At 40.6% G+C, this 16457-nt stretch overlaps 1 protein-coding gene and 1 long non-coding RNA gene across 2 annotated transcripts in view; both read left to right on the top strand.

Moving 5' to 3' along the window:
* LOC308197673 overlaps nt 1–11794 on the top strand; it is a 39011-nt gene extending 27217 nt beyond the window's left edge. Inside the window, exon 2 of the long non-coding RNA XR_013953219.1 lies at nt 1848–11794. This is a non-coding gene — a long non-coding RNA (uncharacterized lncRNA). The remainder of the gene's footprint in view (nt 1–1847) is intronic.
* Nucleotides 1–16457, top strand: part of ZBED1 (zinc finger BED-type containing 1) — a 211555-nt gene that overhangs the window by 119786 nt on the left and 75312 nt on the right. The window lies entirely within an intron of this gene.

Below are 16457 nucleotides of genomic sequence, written 5' to 3' on the forward strand. Positions count from 1 at the left end.
AAAATCTCTAAGCAAGCTGGATTTTCTGTTTGAAATTCAAACGTGATTCTGCATGAAGCCACAGTGCCATATAGTAATCATTTTCCTTTTCCTGTATTTTCCTTTTTAATTTTGCAGTAAATGATTAATCTAGTTACCAATTCCATATTTAATCATTTTCATAGAGATTGAAATATGTTGGAGTATGAAGCACTCTTTAATATGTATTTCATAATTAGCTGTAAAAATTTGCATAATGAGTTAACTGGTTTGTTTATGATTGTGTTGTATGTCTGTGTAAGGTGTCTGTGTATATAAACCACAGACCCATGCCCAGTGTCCATGACAGGGATTTCTCAGCTAATCAATTCCTGTTCTAGAGCCTTTGAGCCTTCCATTAACTTCAGTCACTCATCTGGGCAAATTTACCATGGTTAAGAGGTCACTAAGAGATACAAATCAAAACGGTATCGTTTTTGCATTCCTCTTGCATATGCTGTCCATAGTTACAACTGCTGCAAAAAGACAAGGAAAAGCAATGTCTTGTCAAAGATGTAATGCAGAAGAATACCCTGACTACTTTCATACGTAAGTGTGGTATGATCTAAGGAGAGTTGTATTTCTCTTTTGAGAATTGTCACCTCCAAATGTGTTCACGAGTACTTCTTGTTTTTGAAACTTTCACAGTATTAAGCAAAATTCCACACTCATAAGCCATAGTGTGGCAATGGTTGCTTCACAGACAAATTAGAGATATTACAGTTGTATTCTACAACTCACGATGAATAAACCTGTAGAGTCTGCGATAGCACAGCCCAGTGGTGACACAAGTGTTGACCAACTTACATTGACAGCTTCAAGTTGTACTGGGGTGGGAAGACAATGATGAATGGGAAGTTTTCATGGTTGTAGTTTCCACTGACTAATGATATTACTCCAAGTCTTCCTATAGAGTCAGTATTTGTTTATACCTTAGCATCTGAAGTACTTGGTGATTTTCTAGTCTCTGCAGCAGGGGAAGTAAGAGAAGTCATCGCACCATTTGAAAAGCCAGCTAAATGTGCAGTCACCATAGCCATTGCTTGTGCTGTCCTGCAAAGTGTGATGTGCCCACTGGCGAGTCATGAGATAACCATAACCACTCTGCTGGGTAGCAAAGTGGGACTAAGGCAGGTGGGCAGAGGAGTGGAGTCTGCAGTGAACTTGTTTTGTAGTGGATTCACTTCCTTGAGTGCTGAGACAGCCTGAAACTGGGGCTATGCCCTGCCCTGCCTAAGCAGCACAACCGAGTCCTTGTTCCTCTCATATGGGTGTTCTTCATTAAGGCATGTTTGCTCATCTTAATAAGCTGTGTGAATCTATTAAGCAGGGAGGCTTGACTTGAATTGATTTGCTTTGTTTAAACATGCTCCGGCTTTTGCTCATGTATATAGCTCATAAAAAAGAAACCTGTTTGAGTTTAGCCCAGTATCCCATGGTGATTACTTCGATGTGCTGTCATAGCCCAGAGCTCTGAGTCTAGGATCTTGTTGGCAGTAGTGCAGCTGCAGTAATTACAATGATATGCAAAACTGAACCACAATTTGAAAACCAAAAGGACTATTGCAACTCTTACAGCTCAGAGATTGCTGAGTAATGTCCATTCAATATACATGGGTAAAATTCATGATGCTTTATTATTTTAAGTAATTAATGTGTATTAAATCTATTTCAGAAATCATTCTTTAGTTTAAGCAGGCAGGTAGGAGGTTTATTTGGGTGTTTTAACCAACCATTTAAGAGTCAAGTAGAAGTTTTAGTGAAATTAATTTTGGTTAGTTAAGACTTACAAAAGCCTTTGAAGATATTTATTGCTGTATATTTGTTAGATTTTATTCATACAGGTTGAGGAACGACATCTTTTTGTCTTATAAGCAACTTCTTATGTGAAAAGCATTCCTGCAACTTTTGGACCTGTCAGCAGTATTTTTTTTCCTGATCAGAACCTGCAAAGTCAGATTTATGACTTGGATTTTCAATGGCTTCTGTCAGAATGAGGTACTGAATCCCTCTGAATGCTGTATGCCACGAATTCTCATTCTTCAAATTGACTAAAGCTGTCACACATAATAATAATGAAGAGAATGTGAATTTGGCATGCACAACTGGGACCTTGATGCAGTCCGTTGGGATAAGAAACTTCTTTTGACGCGGCTCTGTCTGGAAGGCGAAGTGTTGCATTCAGCACCCTCTCTGAGGCTGAATTCAGTTTTTTTTAGGTGTGATTTCTTTCAGTAGAAAAGTGGTTAATTGTCTCAATCTAAGTATTTTTATTTGTAGTATATTATTTGCTCACATTATAAATACTGTTTATCTCTCTGGTGATAACTAGGTATTGAAAATACCAGCCTTTCAGGGCAAAGTCTATCTGTGAGCATGCAAAGTCTGATTGCATCTCAGCAGTTTGTATTCCACTCTTAACATAAATACTTGTTTAACACTTGGTTTTGGACAACATTGACTTTGAGAGAATGATGGCAGCACAGGAGAAATGGATATAATTTGAAAGCTGGATCCTTATGTGGCTGATTGTAATGTATGAAAAAGAAAATTGACATGCTGCAGTGAAGAGATCTATGAAAGAAGCAATAGCAAAGTAAAATGAAGTTGTAGAATGCATCTTTTCTGAAAATAACATGGGTTATATGACTGATATGTTTTTCCTCAAGACACAACTGTATATCTGACATAGTCAAAGAATAAAGAAAAATGTAATTGCTCAATAACTTCTGGTAATTAGCTTAAACAGAGACAGATTTATGGAGGTACGTGCTATTTTGAGCAACCATTAGATATATCACATAGACAAACTTTGTCTTCTGTTTAATGGTGGGTTGACTATCCTGTCTAACCAGGTTGTTTGGTAACCTTGAAGAGATGATTTTCTGCTTTTGAGAGAATGTTTGAAAGTGGTGGATATGATTTTTACGTATTTGGGCAATCAATCAATTTTATTGCTTGGCTGCCTTCCCAGCTGCTGGTTGCTTTTACTACTTAATTTTGCGTTGAACAAGCAAATAAATGTTCTAATCATATATAAGAGGACTGTTTTGATTGTCATGTTTTGAATTCTTAACAGCAGCTTAAAGTATTACAGCTACATCCTATCAGCATTGTGGCTGTGGCAAGTCTTGTGAATTAATTTCAATAATGAGTATGAAGAAAATGCCACTAAAACCCTGCAGTGCAGCTCTGACATATTTTTCATAGCTATTTCCTTGTACTTTTCATCTGACGGTCCATTTACCTAGAAAACGAGATTCTCAGTCCTTTTCATAGCAGCACAATGTTTTTACCAAAAAGTCTTGGTTTTGAACTGCACGGCAGCCTCCCGTGGTCTTCCACAGTCCGGGTGCTGCAAGGGCAGAGGGAGCTGTCCGTGTGGCTGGCACCTCCTGGGGCAAGCAGCACAGGTGCCTTTGCAGCAGGGGCAGGGTGTTCTGCCCACCCAGCACATGGCATACCTATCTGTGGGCAGTGCAGGCACCTTCGGTAAGGAAGCAGAAACCACACGAGGAAGAGAGCATTCCATGAGTAATGTCCCTCACCTCACCAAGCCCAGTAAGGAACAAGGCCTTTTCCAAGCACTCTGCACAGCAGCTACAGCGTGTTGGCTTGGCATTTTAATCTGTCACCTCCTCTCCTTTTCATTTACTTCATATCTTCTTGGTGCTTGATCCCATGCCAAGGAAAATTACTTGGAAAAGCTCATGAAAATTCTGGTCAACTGTTTTTGAGCTGCATAAACACTGTTTGGTGTTGATGCAAATCTCTGGGTAGAAAATGGTCTCCTGATGTTTCATTGGGAGCGCTTGTCTTCTCAGGGGGAGAGGTGGCTCCAGTTGGCAGGGTTACATTTGGCCTGGAAAAAAAAGAAAATTATCTCCCCCCAAATTACATACCTGTTAAATTGCTTGCTTTACATTAGAATAATTTCACTATTAACCTTAATAAATTAGGATAGCCCATAGGCTGCACAAAAGTAAGTAGGCAAGTCAAGGACTTGCCTTAGCTTTTTCCATGTCCTCCCATTAATTGTATGCATGAATCCCTTTTTTCTTTAAAAAAAAAAAAATTAAATAATATATATGTATCAAAAAAGCATGACCCTAAGATTAAGGAAATCAGAAATGCACACTTTATGCAGCCCAGTGCAAAATCAAAAACTGATCAGCACATGAAAACCCTTAACTCTCTGAATATACATACCTTTTTAAAGGACATTTAGAAAATCAGAAGTGATGCAACAAAAAATGTGTATATACATACATGTATACACACACATAAGGTATTGGAAAAACTGGGGAAAGTGTAAGGGTGGATCAAGGAAATGACTGAGCGGCTGGAGAAAGTGCCTTAGAGGGAAACTTAGGTGTTACCCAAGTATTTGCCAAGTGTATTTGCTTATGCACAGTTCCACATCAAATTCCAGACCAGAGCTAGCTTGCATGCTGCCAGTTTAGACCTCAGGCAAAAAATCTGTGTTCAGTTTCTGTCTGACCCTGTAGATTTTCCTGGAATAGCACAGTCCATTGCCATAAATTGGAAGAGAAGGAATTCAAAAGTTATCAAAACCAAAAGGCCTTTGGTTTTGATATGCAGCAGTGAGGAGGAGAAAAAAAAAGGCAAATAAGAACATGATTAGGGAGAGCTGAAAATTAACTAGTTTTAATACAACATTTCTCATGGTTATAAAAGCAATTGTCTGATGTGTGGTCTCTTGTGAAGACTGCAACTCTGAAAACTCAGGGGGCTATTTATCTGACCTCTGTCCATCAGTTAAAGGCAGAGGAGGTCAAATGAGAAATTGGCTTTAATAGAGAGGGTGATAAAACTTGTGCACAAATTTTCCAGACAAGATGGATTTTTCATCTTTTCTGGGCTTATATCAAAATAGGCTACGTAACTTAGAGTGGAGTTCCTAGCTCTGAAATATAAATTAATGAGCCCACTGGGTCTCTGAGAAAAATGTTATGATGTGAGCAAGAAAAGACGGAGACCAATATAGTTAGATGGGTCAGTAGGTTCTCATAATAAAAAAAAAAAAAGCAAAGGCTAGGACAGTTGAACAGGTAAATCAGCATCATTTTTCAGCATTATAGTAGAAGTAGATTGGCAGGCACTAAGCATTCAGTCATTGCATTGTCATTATATTTGGACATCTGCTTTTACAGGAAACAATGGACACTAACATCGCTATCTACTTCTCTTTAAGATATCTCTGATATGTAAAACTGGCCAACTCAATTACTATCTTAGTACTTATAAATTCTGCATAACTGCTAGAAATTAGTATCATTGAACAAAAAAGTGGGAAATAGATTATTTTTTTTCTTGTCACTCTTGTTTATTCTAACTATCTAGGCAAATATTCATATTGTTTTATTCCTGATACAATCAGTGAATGAAGGTCACCCTCCAGAATTTCCAGATCCCACACATTCCTTCTGAACGCGAGGAAGCTGAAGTGCCTCTCCGAAGCACTGGAGCTAGATGTGTAGAGCTCTGACTATAGAATTCTCTTTAGAGAACAAAGTTTTTTTTTTACAGATTTCCTTGTCATTTTTCTTATCTTGTCGATATCTAGGATAAAATATTTGTTAACCAGTAGAAACAGAGCTATGCCAACACTGTGTTGGGAAAGTGCTCCAAATGAACTAAAGTGGGAGGAAAAAATGCAGAAAGAATACCCCAGCTCTAATACCCCACTGACTTTCTATTTATCAATGAGCCGCTTAATGTTTTTATAAGCCTGTAAGAAGGACAAAAACCATTCTGTTTTGTTGTTTTTATCATTAAGCTTCAGATGATAAACGTCTTAAGTACTGTGCTCAGGCCATTGCCTACAAGACTTGCAGTTAATGTATAATTAACTCCAATTTTCAAGCAACTTATGCTTGTTTCCTGTATGCATTTCATTAAGATGCTTTACAACATAATGAAATTTCATTAAGGGAAAAATAGAAAACAAAAAGCACTCTTACACAACCTACTTGCTGTTCATCTATTTGAATTTGCCTTGCGTTTTCAAGTCTATATGCATTTTACCAGAATAAGAATGTTCATGAGTGGCAACACTGGTGTCTAGTGAATCTTATCTGACCTCAGGGTCGCACTCATAGTCTTTTTTTTTTTAGGAGGGGAGGATTAGAGCAAGCTTGTTTATGCTGACTGTTGGTCACAGGTCAGATGGGATGACAGTGGCTTCTGAAATGTTCCACTGATTGCTGTGAGATCCTCCAGTTCTGACACACTGGAAGGAATGTATAGCAAGATGTATATTTAAATAATGGGATAGAGACTAAGGTGACAAGATGGGGTCACTAGATGCTACAGGTAGCTGAAGAAAATAGGACGTGTGCTAGCAAGTGGTTGGTACAGATGTAGCCATCAGTCATGGAATCACAGAATGGTTTGGGTTGGAAGGGACCTTAAAGATCACCCAGTTCCAACCCCCCTGCCATGGGCAGGGACACCTCCCACCGGACCAGGTTGTCCAAAGTCCCACCCAGCCTGGCCTTGAACACCTCCAGGGATGGAGCATCCACAGCTTCTCTGGGCAACCTGTTACAGTACCTCACCACTCTCACAGTAAAGAATTTCTTCCTTTTATTTAATCTAAGTCTACCCTTTTTCAGTTTAAAACCATTCCTTCTTGTCCTATCACTATACTCTCTGAAAAAGAGTCTCTCCCCAAGTCACAGGTAGATGAATTTCAGTTAACCACCCTGGGTAAAATCAAGCAAGCTCGCACAGAGAATCAGTGTAGGAAATATCTAAACACTGGAAGAAACAATTGCTTTCAGTGGGAGCTGCAGAATATGAAGGAACAGTAGGGCAGAGCTTTGCATTGTCTTTGCTCTCCCATTCTACCTGAAAATGTGGTAGAGAAGGATGTAATAGGAAATCGGAAAAGACAAGTCAGAAGAGATGTGATGGATCAATGGCAGTTGTGACAGGACATACACACCAGTAGGACAATATATGATAATGGCAAAGAAAGATGTACACAAAGTATAGAAGCTTAACACGGTTTGTATTAATATGGTTTATTATACAGGAAGGCAAGAATAATATCAAATATCATTTCTTAAAGAAGCTTGCAGTCAGGAAAATAATATTTATTCTCAAGGATAAGTAGTTCCAGGACTGGAGTTTGTCATCAGGAGCTCAGCCAGGCCATAGCATTTCCAGATGCAGGGTGTGCTGTTGGTGGCTGGGATGTTGCATCTGGAGTGCTTTGATTTCTCTAATTAGAATGCAAGTTAGAAATAGAGACACGGCCCTTCGTTAGCTACGTACTGTTTACATGTTGTAGCATAACAAAGCTTGAAAGAAGTTTTAAAATCCTTTATTACCATAAAAAAGAGAGAAAAAAGGAAAGAAAAAAGAAAAAAAAAAAAACCTCCACCACATACAAATCCAAACCCAAAACAAACAATCTCCTCCCTCCCCCCAATTTGTGTATATCCTTTCTAATAGTCCTTCATGGCAGCTGAAGCATTTTTGACAAACGGTTTCTCAAAACTTTTCTGATTTACTTTCTTCCAACTAATTAAAGTCTAATTAACTGCTGCTGTTGTGTTCTTTGTATGACTATAGCTTTAATTCCTATGAAAACTGCTTTCATTTTCTTTTTCATTCTTGCCCTCTTTTTATCTGGTTTTATCCATTTTGAGAGAGTTCAGCAACCTTTACTGCAAAATACTGCCCTTTCTTCTGCCCTCCCATTTTGCTTCTCATACACCCCTAAAGATCTAGCAAAAAAGAAGGGGTAATGTATTAAAAAGTCACTTTGATATTTGGTGCTGATTTTCACTACATGCCCTATATGGAAAACAAAGAGCATTATTTAAAGGTGATCTTTTCCAAACCTTTCATAGTTGATTTTTCCCTGGATTGGTATGATGAGACTTTAAAGAATGTTAATGGCAGATTTTCCAGCATGGCTTAGTTGAGTGTTTTCATATTAAACTTTAATAATCTCACATGGAGATTTTTGCGGTGCAGTGAAATTCAGCAGAAGTATACAGTGCTAATAATCTGCAAACTGTTAATACTGAGGTGCCTTCTTTCTGTCTGGTATCAAAAGGTTTCCCTGAACTGTAACATAAAATAACTTCTCAGCTATGAACTCAAAGCTCATCAGTTAAAAGATAAAGCTGAGGAAAAAGAAGACATCAGTGTATTCAGAGTTATTAAGATGACTAAAGGTGACAAATATAAGCCACTGCTATAGCGGCTTAAACTTTCATATATCTGTGAAAAAGATAAATGATTCTAAGATGTTTTTGATGGCATATAACCAAAGGAAATTGGGAAATATCAGAACCAACATAATTGAGTTCCACCTATAGTGCAGGAGACTGTCCTGCTCTGCATTTTCAATGGAGGTGAGCACAAGCTGAAATAGAGAATGCTTTCTGAGTTAAACAGAGTCTGCTCTAATAAACAAACAAGAAAGACTAAGTGAATTTGGCTGGTTTTGTCCAAAAATAATTAAATGCAAGGGATGGTACTTTTGCTGTCCATGAATATATCAGTAGGGCAAATAATAAAAGCAGTACAAATATATTTACAGTAAAAGATATTTTACAAAAACAATTAGGTATAAAATAGCCATGAATAGGTTTAGTCTAGAAATTAGAAAAAGTTTCCCACCAACTGAAGAAGTGAGATTTCAAGTCAGCCTTCCTGTAATTGCTGGGAAAAGGACCCGTTTCTAAGACAGCAACTGATGAGTTTATGAAGGGATATGACATAGTGCATGCAGATATACTCACGATTTCTGATGGTCTGCTCACTCTGTGCTTCCTTACCTTAACTGCAAATAATCTGCTTGTTGGTAACCTTATAGAGTAGAATAAAAACCAGTCTTTCTTCTCATTTGCCCTCCCTTCCCCAAACACAGACAAAAACCATAAGGATTAGATAATATCTTTTATTGTTTATTGTTGTAGTGATTTCTGTAGCTCAAGCAAGGTTGGGGCTCCCTTGTGTAAATAGAAGGTGATTAAAGAACTTGCAATAAATAATTTACTACTAATTAAAGTAAGTCAGCCATTAAATTATTTTAGAAAATTGCCTTTGTATTTTCACACATAAGAGTTCTTAATAATTGTTTGTCACAGATCAATTTTAGCATTTCAACAGAGAAAGAATTCATTACAAATGTACATAATTAGTTTGCAGTATTTAACCCTCCTAGATAAACTCTTCCAATTTTGCTTACAAACTGTTTGAAATCTTGGGTTCAAGCAGCTCTCAAAAGCTCAAATAGCTATGAGTACTTTCCCCAGTACTACCAAAAACTAATGCTACATTTTAATGTGTTGAGGACAGAGACTGCTGGAATAAATGTGATAAATAGTCAGGAAATAGCTCATAGGTTACAGAGATGTCTTTTGCATGGTCTGATGATTTTTTAATGCTTTTTCAGAATTCACAGCAACTTTTCCCACTGCATTCTTTCCAAGTAGATTGGATAATGTGATACGAACTCTGATTTAGAAATCTTTCAGTTCCACGCTTTGTTTATAATCTGATAGTCTTACCATTTGTTATCATCATGGAGTAAGTGATGTATCTGCTGGGCCACCCTTGTGGACATTGGTATGCTATCCACATTGCCTTGCAGAAACACAGAGCTGTGAAGAGATAACTGAAAGATGCAGCACTTGCTGCACTAATGCGTAGTTATTTGGCTACTTTGATGTTCTCCCACATGACAGCTCATCCTTTTGCTTCAAAGGGATCCCACTAAACAGCAACTGAAATAAGGGCCTACGGGAGTCTCTATTTATAGGAAAAATCACACCCTTTTCTATGGCTCTTCTAATCGTGTGATGTTTTAATATATAAGCCTTGTTGCATGATACTCTTTCCTGACTCACCTGCATACTTGGATCTGGGTTTTCTTTGACCTGTGGCTTTTCTAAGATGTTCTCTTATGAGGCTCTGTAGCCTGTTTTCCTTTCCATTTGTTTGAAAAGAGTGAGATCTGCTGGAAGTGTGAAAATGGTATGTTTTGGTCAACCGCACAATATTGAAAATTTTGCTGCTTTTTCTAGAAGTTGTTAAATGATGTTGAGAAAAATACACTTTTAAAGCATTTTTCTTATTGATTTTTATCCTAAGGGAATTAAGTTGGCATATCTATGTATGATCCAGTGTACTTAAGGTTCCACTAAACTAGATATCACTGAATCACAGAATAGTTTGGGTTGGAAGGGACCTTAAAGACGACCCAGTTCCAACCCCCCTGCCATGGGCAGGGACACCTCCAACCAGACCAGGTTATCCAAAGCCCCATCCAGCCTGGCCTTGAACACCTCCAGGGATGGGGCATCCACAGCTTCTCTAGGCAACCTGTTCCAGTGCCTCACCACCCTCTGAGTAAAGAATTTCTTCCTTATACCTAATCTAAACTTACCCTCTTTTAGTTTAATGCCATTCCCCCTTGTCCTATCACTCCACTCCCTGACAAAGAGTCCCTCCCCAGCTTTCCTGTAGGCCACCTCTAGGTACTGGAAGGCTGCTGGTAGAAGCCTGGAAGGTCTCCCCGGAGCCTTCTCTTCTCCATATTGAACAGCCCCAGCTCCCTCAGCCTGTCTTCATAGGAGACGTGTTCCTGCCCTTTGATCGTCTTTGAGGCCCTCCTCTGGACTTGTTCTAATATGCCTATGTCCTTCTTGTGCTGGTGGCCCTAGAGCTGAACGCTGAATGCAGCACTCCAGGTGGGGTCTCACAAGAGCAGAGTAGAGGGGGAGAATCACCTCCCTCGCCCTGCTGGCCACACTTTTTTTGATGCAGCCCAGGATACAGTTGGCTTTCTGGGCTGCATGCACACATTGCTGGCTCATGTTGAGCTCCTCGCCAACCAATACCACCAACTCCTCCTCATCAGGGCTGCTCTCAATCCATTCTCTGCCCAGCCTATATTTTTGCTTAGGATTTTCCCAGTCCAGGTGCAGGACCTTGCACTTGGCCTTATTGAACCTCATGAAGTTCACATGGGCCTAACTCTCAAGCCTGTCAAGGTCCTTCTGGATGGCATCCCTTCCTTCCAGCGTGTCAACTGCACAACACAGCTTGGTGTCATTGGCAAGCTTGCTGAAGGTGTACTCAGTCCCACCGCCCATGTCGCTGACAAAGATGTTAAACAGTGCTGGTCTCAGTACTGACCCCTGAGGAGCACCACTCGTTACTGATCTCTGCTTGGACATTGAGCTGTTGACCACAACTCTTTGAGTGCAACCATCCAGCCAATTCATATTTTATTTTATATAATATATATTACATTACATTATATTATATATATTACTTATATATTATTAATAATTATATTATTAATAATGATTATATTTTTAATATATTATTATTATATATATTACTTATAATGGCTACTTGGGCATCACTCCCAATTACTTCAACCTTTAATGCAACACCCATCAAATCCGTGTCTCGCCAATTTAGAGACAAGGATATCATGAGAGACAGTGTTAAATGCTTTGCACAAGTCCAGGTCGATTATGTCAGTTGCTCTTCCCCTATCCACCAGTGCTGTAACCCCATCATAAAAGGCCATCAGATTTGTCAGGCATGATCTGCCCTTAGTGAAGAATATTAATATTGAATATTAACGAGCTTTCTTGGGCCCTTCCTCTCTCCAGTGCTCTACTCTGATCCCTGAAGAGGCCAAAATCTGCTGTCCCAGAGTCCAGGGTAGGAAGCTTACTGTGCGCCCTCCTCGCTACCTTCTGAATCCCAGACTCCACCATTTCACAATCACTGGAGCCAAGGCTGCCCTTGAGCTTCACCTTCCCCACCAGCCCCTCTTTGCTGGTGAGAATGAGGCCCAGCACAGCACCTCTCCTCGTTGGCTCCTCTGTCACTTGGGGAAGGAAGTTGTCATCAAAGTATTCTGGGAACCTTCTAGATTGCCTATGCCTTCCTGTGCTGTCCCTCTAACAAATATTGGGGTGGTTGAAGCCACCCATGAGGACCAGGGCTTGTGAATGTGAGGCTGCTTCTATCTGTCCATAGAGGGCTTCAAATGCTTGGTCTTCTTGATCAGGTGGCCTGTAGCACACGCCCACTACAATGTCCCCTGTCCCTGCCCTCCCTGTAATCCTGACCTCTAAGCACTCTGTCAGCTCCTCAGCCATCCCCTGGAAGAGCTCCGTGCAATCCAGCTGCTCACTGACATAGAGGGCAATGCCTCCTCCTCGTCTCCCCTGACTGTCCTGCCTAAAGAGCCTGCATCCTTCAATCCCAACACTCTAGTCATGGGAGCCACCCCACCACATCTTACTCCTCTTGTTTATTCACCACGCTACATGTGTTAGCATAGAGACATTTGAGTTGGACCCCTGATGAAGCAGACTTACTGGCTGGAGTGGCTGGAATTCCTTTGAGCTGCTCTTCAAGTACTCTTCTGCTGATCAATGACCCTTCTCCAGGTCCGTCCTCCCTCCCTACCTCCCTCCCTTCCATTTTAATGCAAAGAATGTCTCTAAAATTTCTTGATTTTTGAGTCCAACTGTTTTTAATAGATGGATTTATCACAACCTGACCAGAGTATAACAGAAAGAGTATTCATATAATCTTTGAGAGAGCATGGATATACTCTTTAAATTGTGTAGGTAGCAGCTGTAAGATTTTCTCTTGTGTCAGTCATCATTTTTTTCAGTTCCCCACTAATAGCTTGGTCTTATTTCCCCCCGTATAGTTAAAATAAAATCTTACAGTTTAAAGTGACAGATTTGATGCTTCTGCCAGGAATTAATGGATAGCACACATTTGTATTATAGAAAAAGTCTGACAATCCTACTATTGTGAAAAAGGTGTGGAGCATAAACTGTCTGTTCCTAAGAGTGGACTCCCTTCAGTCAGAAAATATAACACTCAATAAGCCAAGGGTCACAGAGAACGGAAACCGCCCCATAGTGGGCAAGCTAACCTTATCAGTGTCAAAGAGCTTGGAAAGACTCTTTGCTCTAAGCATGGAGTACGAATGCCTTTGTTTCAAATTCAGGGGTGAAATATAACCTGTAGCTTTTGAATGTAATGTGTAAACTTTGATTGCACACTCCATGCCTTTTGATGGTCACTGCTCACTGCATCCCAGGTGAAAATTTATTGGCTGGGTGTTGTAGCCACAGTTGCCAGTGATAAAATAGGTGGCAGCACCGATAATTCTGAGAAAATATTTCCAGTTTTTGAAAATCTTTGCTGATGTGCTCATTGACTACTCTTTAAGAGATATTTGCAAACGGTCCTACAGTAAAGTAGTATAAAATCATGGCTGTGATTCACAGTTTATGCAGAGAAAATGTAACTGCTTATGTTAAGGAAATACATCTTAAAAGAGCAATGATCAAAAAAAAGGTTGATTAGAGCTTAAAAATGTAGTAATTTGGAACAATGCAAGTCAAACATCTTAAATTCTTTTTTCTTCTGTTAGAAATCCACTAAAAAGCCTTGCCAAGCTGTAACAAGTCCTTTATCCCACAAACACAAAATGATGTGGAAAGAGAATATTGCCCTCCAGCAAAACTACATTCCAGGTTGCCCAAATGTCTTAAGTTGTTCTCTGTTCTCTCTGGCTCAGGCTTCCTTTTCTTTCTCATTTTCTTAGCTGAGGTGATGGCAAGGAGATTTCTTAAGAGAAAAAGAATGCAGTGGTTTCCAAAATAGGTAGAGGAAATATCTGTGATCATTTTACTTTTTCTTCATGACTTTCAGAACAGTTTAATGGAGAATAGGTGTTAGTGGCCCTGAAGTCTTTCTGTTTCACCTCCTTCTCTTTGGGAAGGTAATTTTAAACCAAAATGAAGGTGGAGTACTGATGGAAGTCACCCACACAGGCTGTTTGGATGTGTATTGTACATAGCTGTGCCTATCAAAAGGGAGCGAATTATAGCTTTCTCACTGCAAAGCCCAGTAACTTTTAAGATACGTTATTAGATAGATACTGAGCCACTTGGGTATAGCCAGGTGAAACTCTGCCTGGATAGCATGCCATGGGTCTCTGCTCAGGAAATACCAGTAGACTTGCAGTTTATATAGCTAAATATTTATCCAAGGAGAGATTTAGAAGGGAACACAGGAATGCTCCAGTGGTGTCACAAACAACTCCCCACCACCTTGGTGATCACACAGGATCACAGAATCAAAGGGGTTGGAAGGGACCTCAAAAGACCATGAGGTCCAACCCCCCTGCCAAAGCAGGCTCCTTAGAGCAGGCTGCCCAGGTAGGTGTCCAGACACACCTTGAATATCTCCAGAGAGGGAGACTCCACAGCCTCCCTAGGCAGCCTGTTCCAGTGCTCCGTCACCCTCCTCAACAGAGGATAACCTCCGTTGTCTTCCTTTCTCATCAGAGGATGGGAAAACACAGCGCTGGCCACATGGGTTTTCCACATCTCAAGATAATTAGCTCTGTGGAGAAGCAGCAGCATCTATGTTTCTTGCTAGCTTCCCTCAGCTAGTAAGTCATCAAGGTGTGCCATAGATTGTCAAGAAATTATAGGTTCAGCTCAGGATGAGTAACTGTCAGGTTGGTCTCTGTTTCACATGGGAGGTCAGAAAGATGGGTTAACCTGGTTGTGACCCGTGCAGCACTCAGTGTGGTTCTGGGCTTCCTCTTCTTGCTGGGAGCCATCCACGTGTTTTCCTTCCACCCTGCTGTCTGTAGGCTACCTTCCTGTTGAGCTTTTACAAAAGATTTGGGGGCAACTTCTTCCTAAAATATAATCATTCCTCTTCAATTCAGGTCAAGACTTGAATGGCTGTGAGCCTCGATGGAGAGGGGATGTAGCCTCCCAACAATTAAACCCATTCAGCACCTTGTGCCACTGACACAAGCAGTTATGCAAGGGGCACTTCTTGGCAAAGCAGAAGTTGATGGTTTGCTGTAGGCACAAACCTCCTGACAGATTTCTTCTGGTCATCATCAAAGGCAAGCATTTAGGTATCTGCAGCCGCTTGAGCTCTTGGAATAAGCAATATGCAGAAATTGAGTACGGGGTGAAGGGAGTCCCTTGGGTGAGTGTCCTAGTGTTTCTGACTGGCTAATATTTGAATTCAGAGGGTATTTTTAATCCAAGCATCATTTGCATATTAGAGCTGTCTCAGATCCCAAGTGGCATCTGGACATTTGCCTCTTCTCATCCACTAGCTACCACCACCATTACAGCACAGATGGCAGTATGTGTGCCTTGGGGTATAACTTGTAATGGGGAGTGAAGGTCCGCAGTTGCCAGAAATTGAATTATCAACAGCCAAGGGTCTGAAAAAGTGGAAAAATTAAACAGAGATAAATCACAGCACGGTGATGGCCGGCATCCAAGTAGTCCAAAAGAACGAATCAACAAAGCAGCCAAGCTGCTAACCTAAATATATAATTTACCCTCAAATTAATGTTCTACCTGCCCATTAAAAATGTGTTGTTCCAGAGCTTTATACACAGCTAACCAAATTTACTTCGGTTCCAAAAACAGTGGTTGGAGAGATCCGCGTCCCTTTGATGAAGCAGCCGGAGGAAATGCACACAGCTCTGGTGCCTGCGGTCACTCTGGGTCTCACCACGACCCAGCTTCCCATTTTTTCCCTTCTTTTTGAAACACTTACCCCCTCAGACATCCTTTCCTGGGCAAGGGAAGGGGCTCACCTGCCCCTGTCCTCCCCACCCTACCCAGCACCAGGGTGGGCCGTGTGATGCCCACCGTGGAGTTGGAGGCTGGGTCCAGCCCTCTGCATGTGTGAGTCAAGCTGAGCCCTAAACCCAGGGCGAAGGAGGTACTATGGTGGGTGAGGATCTGCTAAGATCTGTCAGTGTGGTTTTTATATGTTGCAGCACGCTGCACCAGAATTTTGCATGGCAGCCTTTTGATCTTGCAGCTCCGCTAATCTGGAGCTCTGCAGCAATCCAAAATGTGTTCAAAATATAGTGTTCAGATCAGCAGTGCTGTTAGAGTGCTGCTAGAAGAGCATACCTGGCTGCATAAAAGTTACTGTCTGATTTCTTTCCCAGTGTGGAGTGGAGGGGGGTTATCTTCCCTGAAAATGCTGGTTAGGTGCTAGGCAGAAATAAAAAAAACCTTCCTAAATCCTGTCTCTACTCCCCTGCTTCACAATGCCAGGACCACAGCTATCACCGTATTAGAAATAGTAATCTATGGTGAGAAGAATTTCTAGCTTCTTCATTAACCAAACTGATAGTGCATCAGAAAGCGTAAGAAGAATGATTTCGTACATTAATAATTACCTGCAAATGATGCAAAATTTAGGAGGTCTTGTCTTTATGAGTTTAGTTTCTTAGGTAAAAGAACAACTAGAAAAATCCAGTTTGCCTATATTTAAGTTGTACGTGGTTATAAAGCAGACTAATGAGAATCTATTTTCTCTCTCTCCCCACACTTAAAAGCTTGTCCCTG

The sequence above is a fragment of the Anser brachyrhynchus genome (assembly GCF_964034855.1).
Source record: "Anser brachyrhynchus genome assembly, chromosome: 1".
Classification (NCBI taxonomy): Eukaryota; Metazoa; Chordata; class Aves; order Anseriformes; family Anatidae; genus Anser; species Anser brachyrhynchus.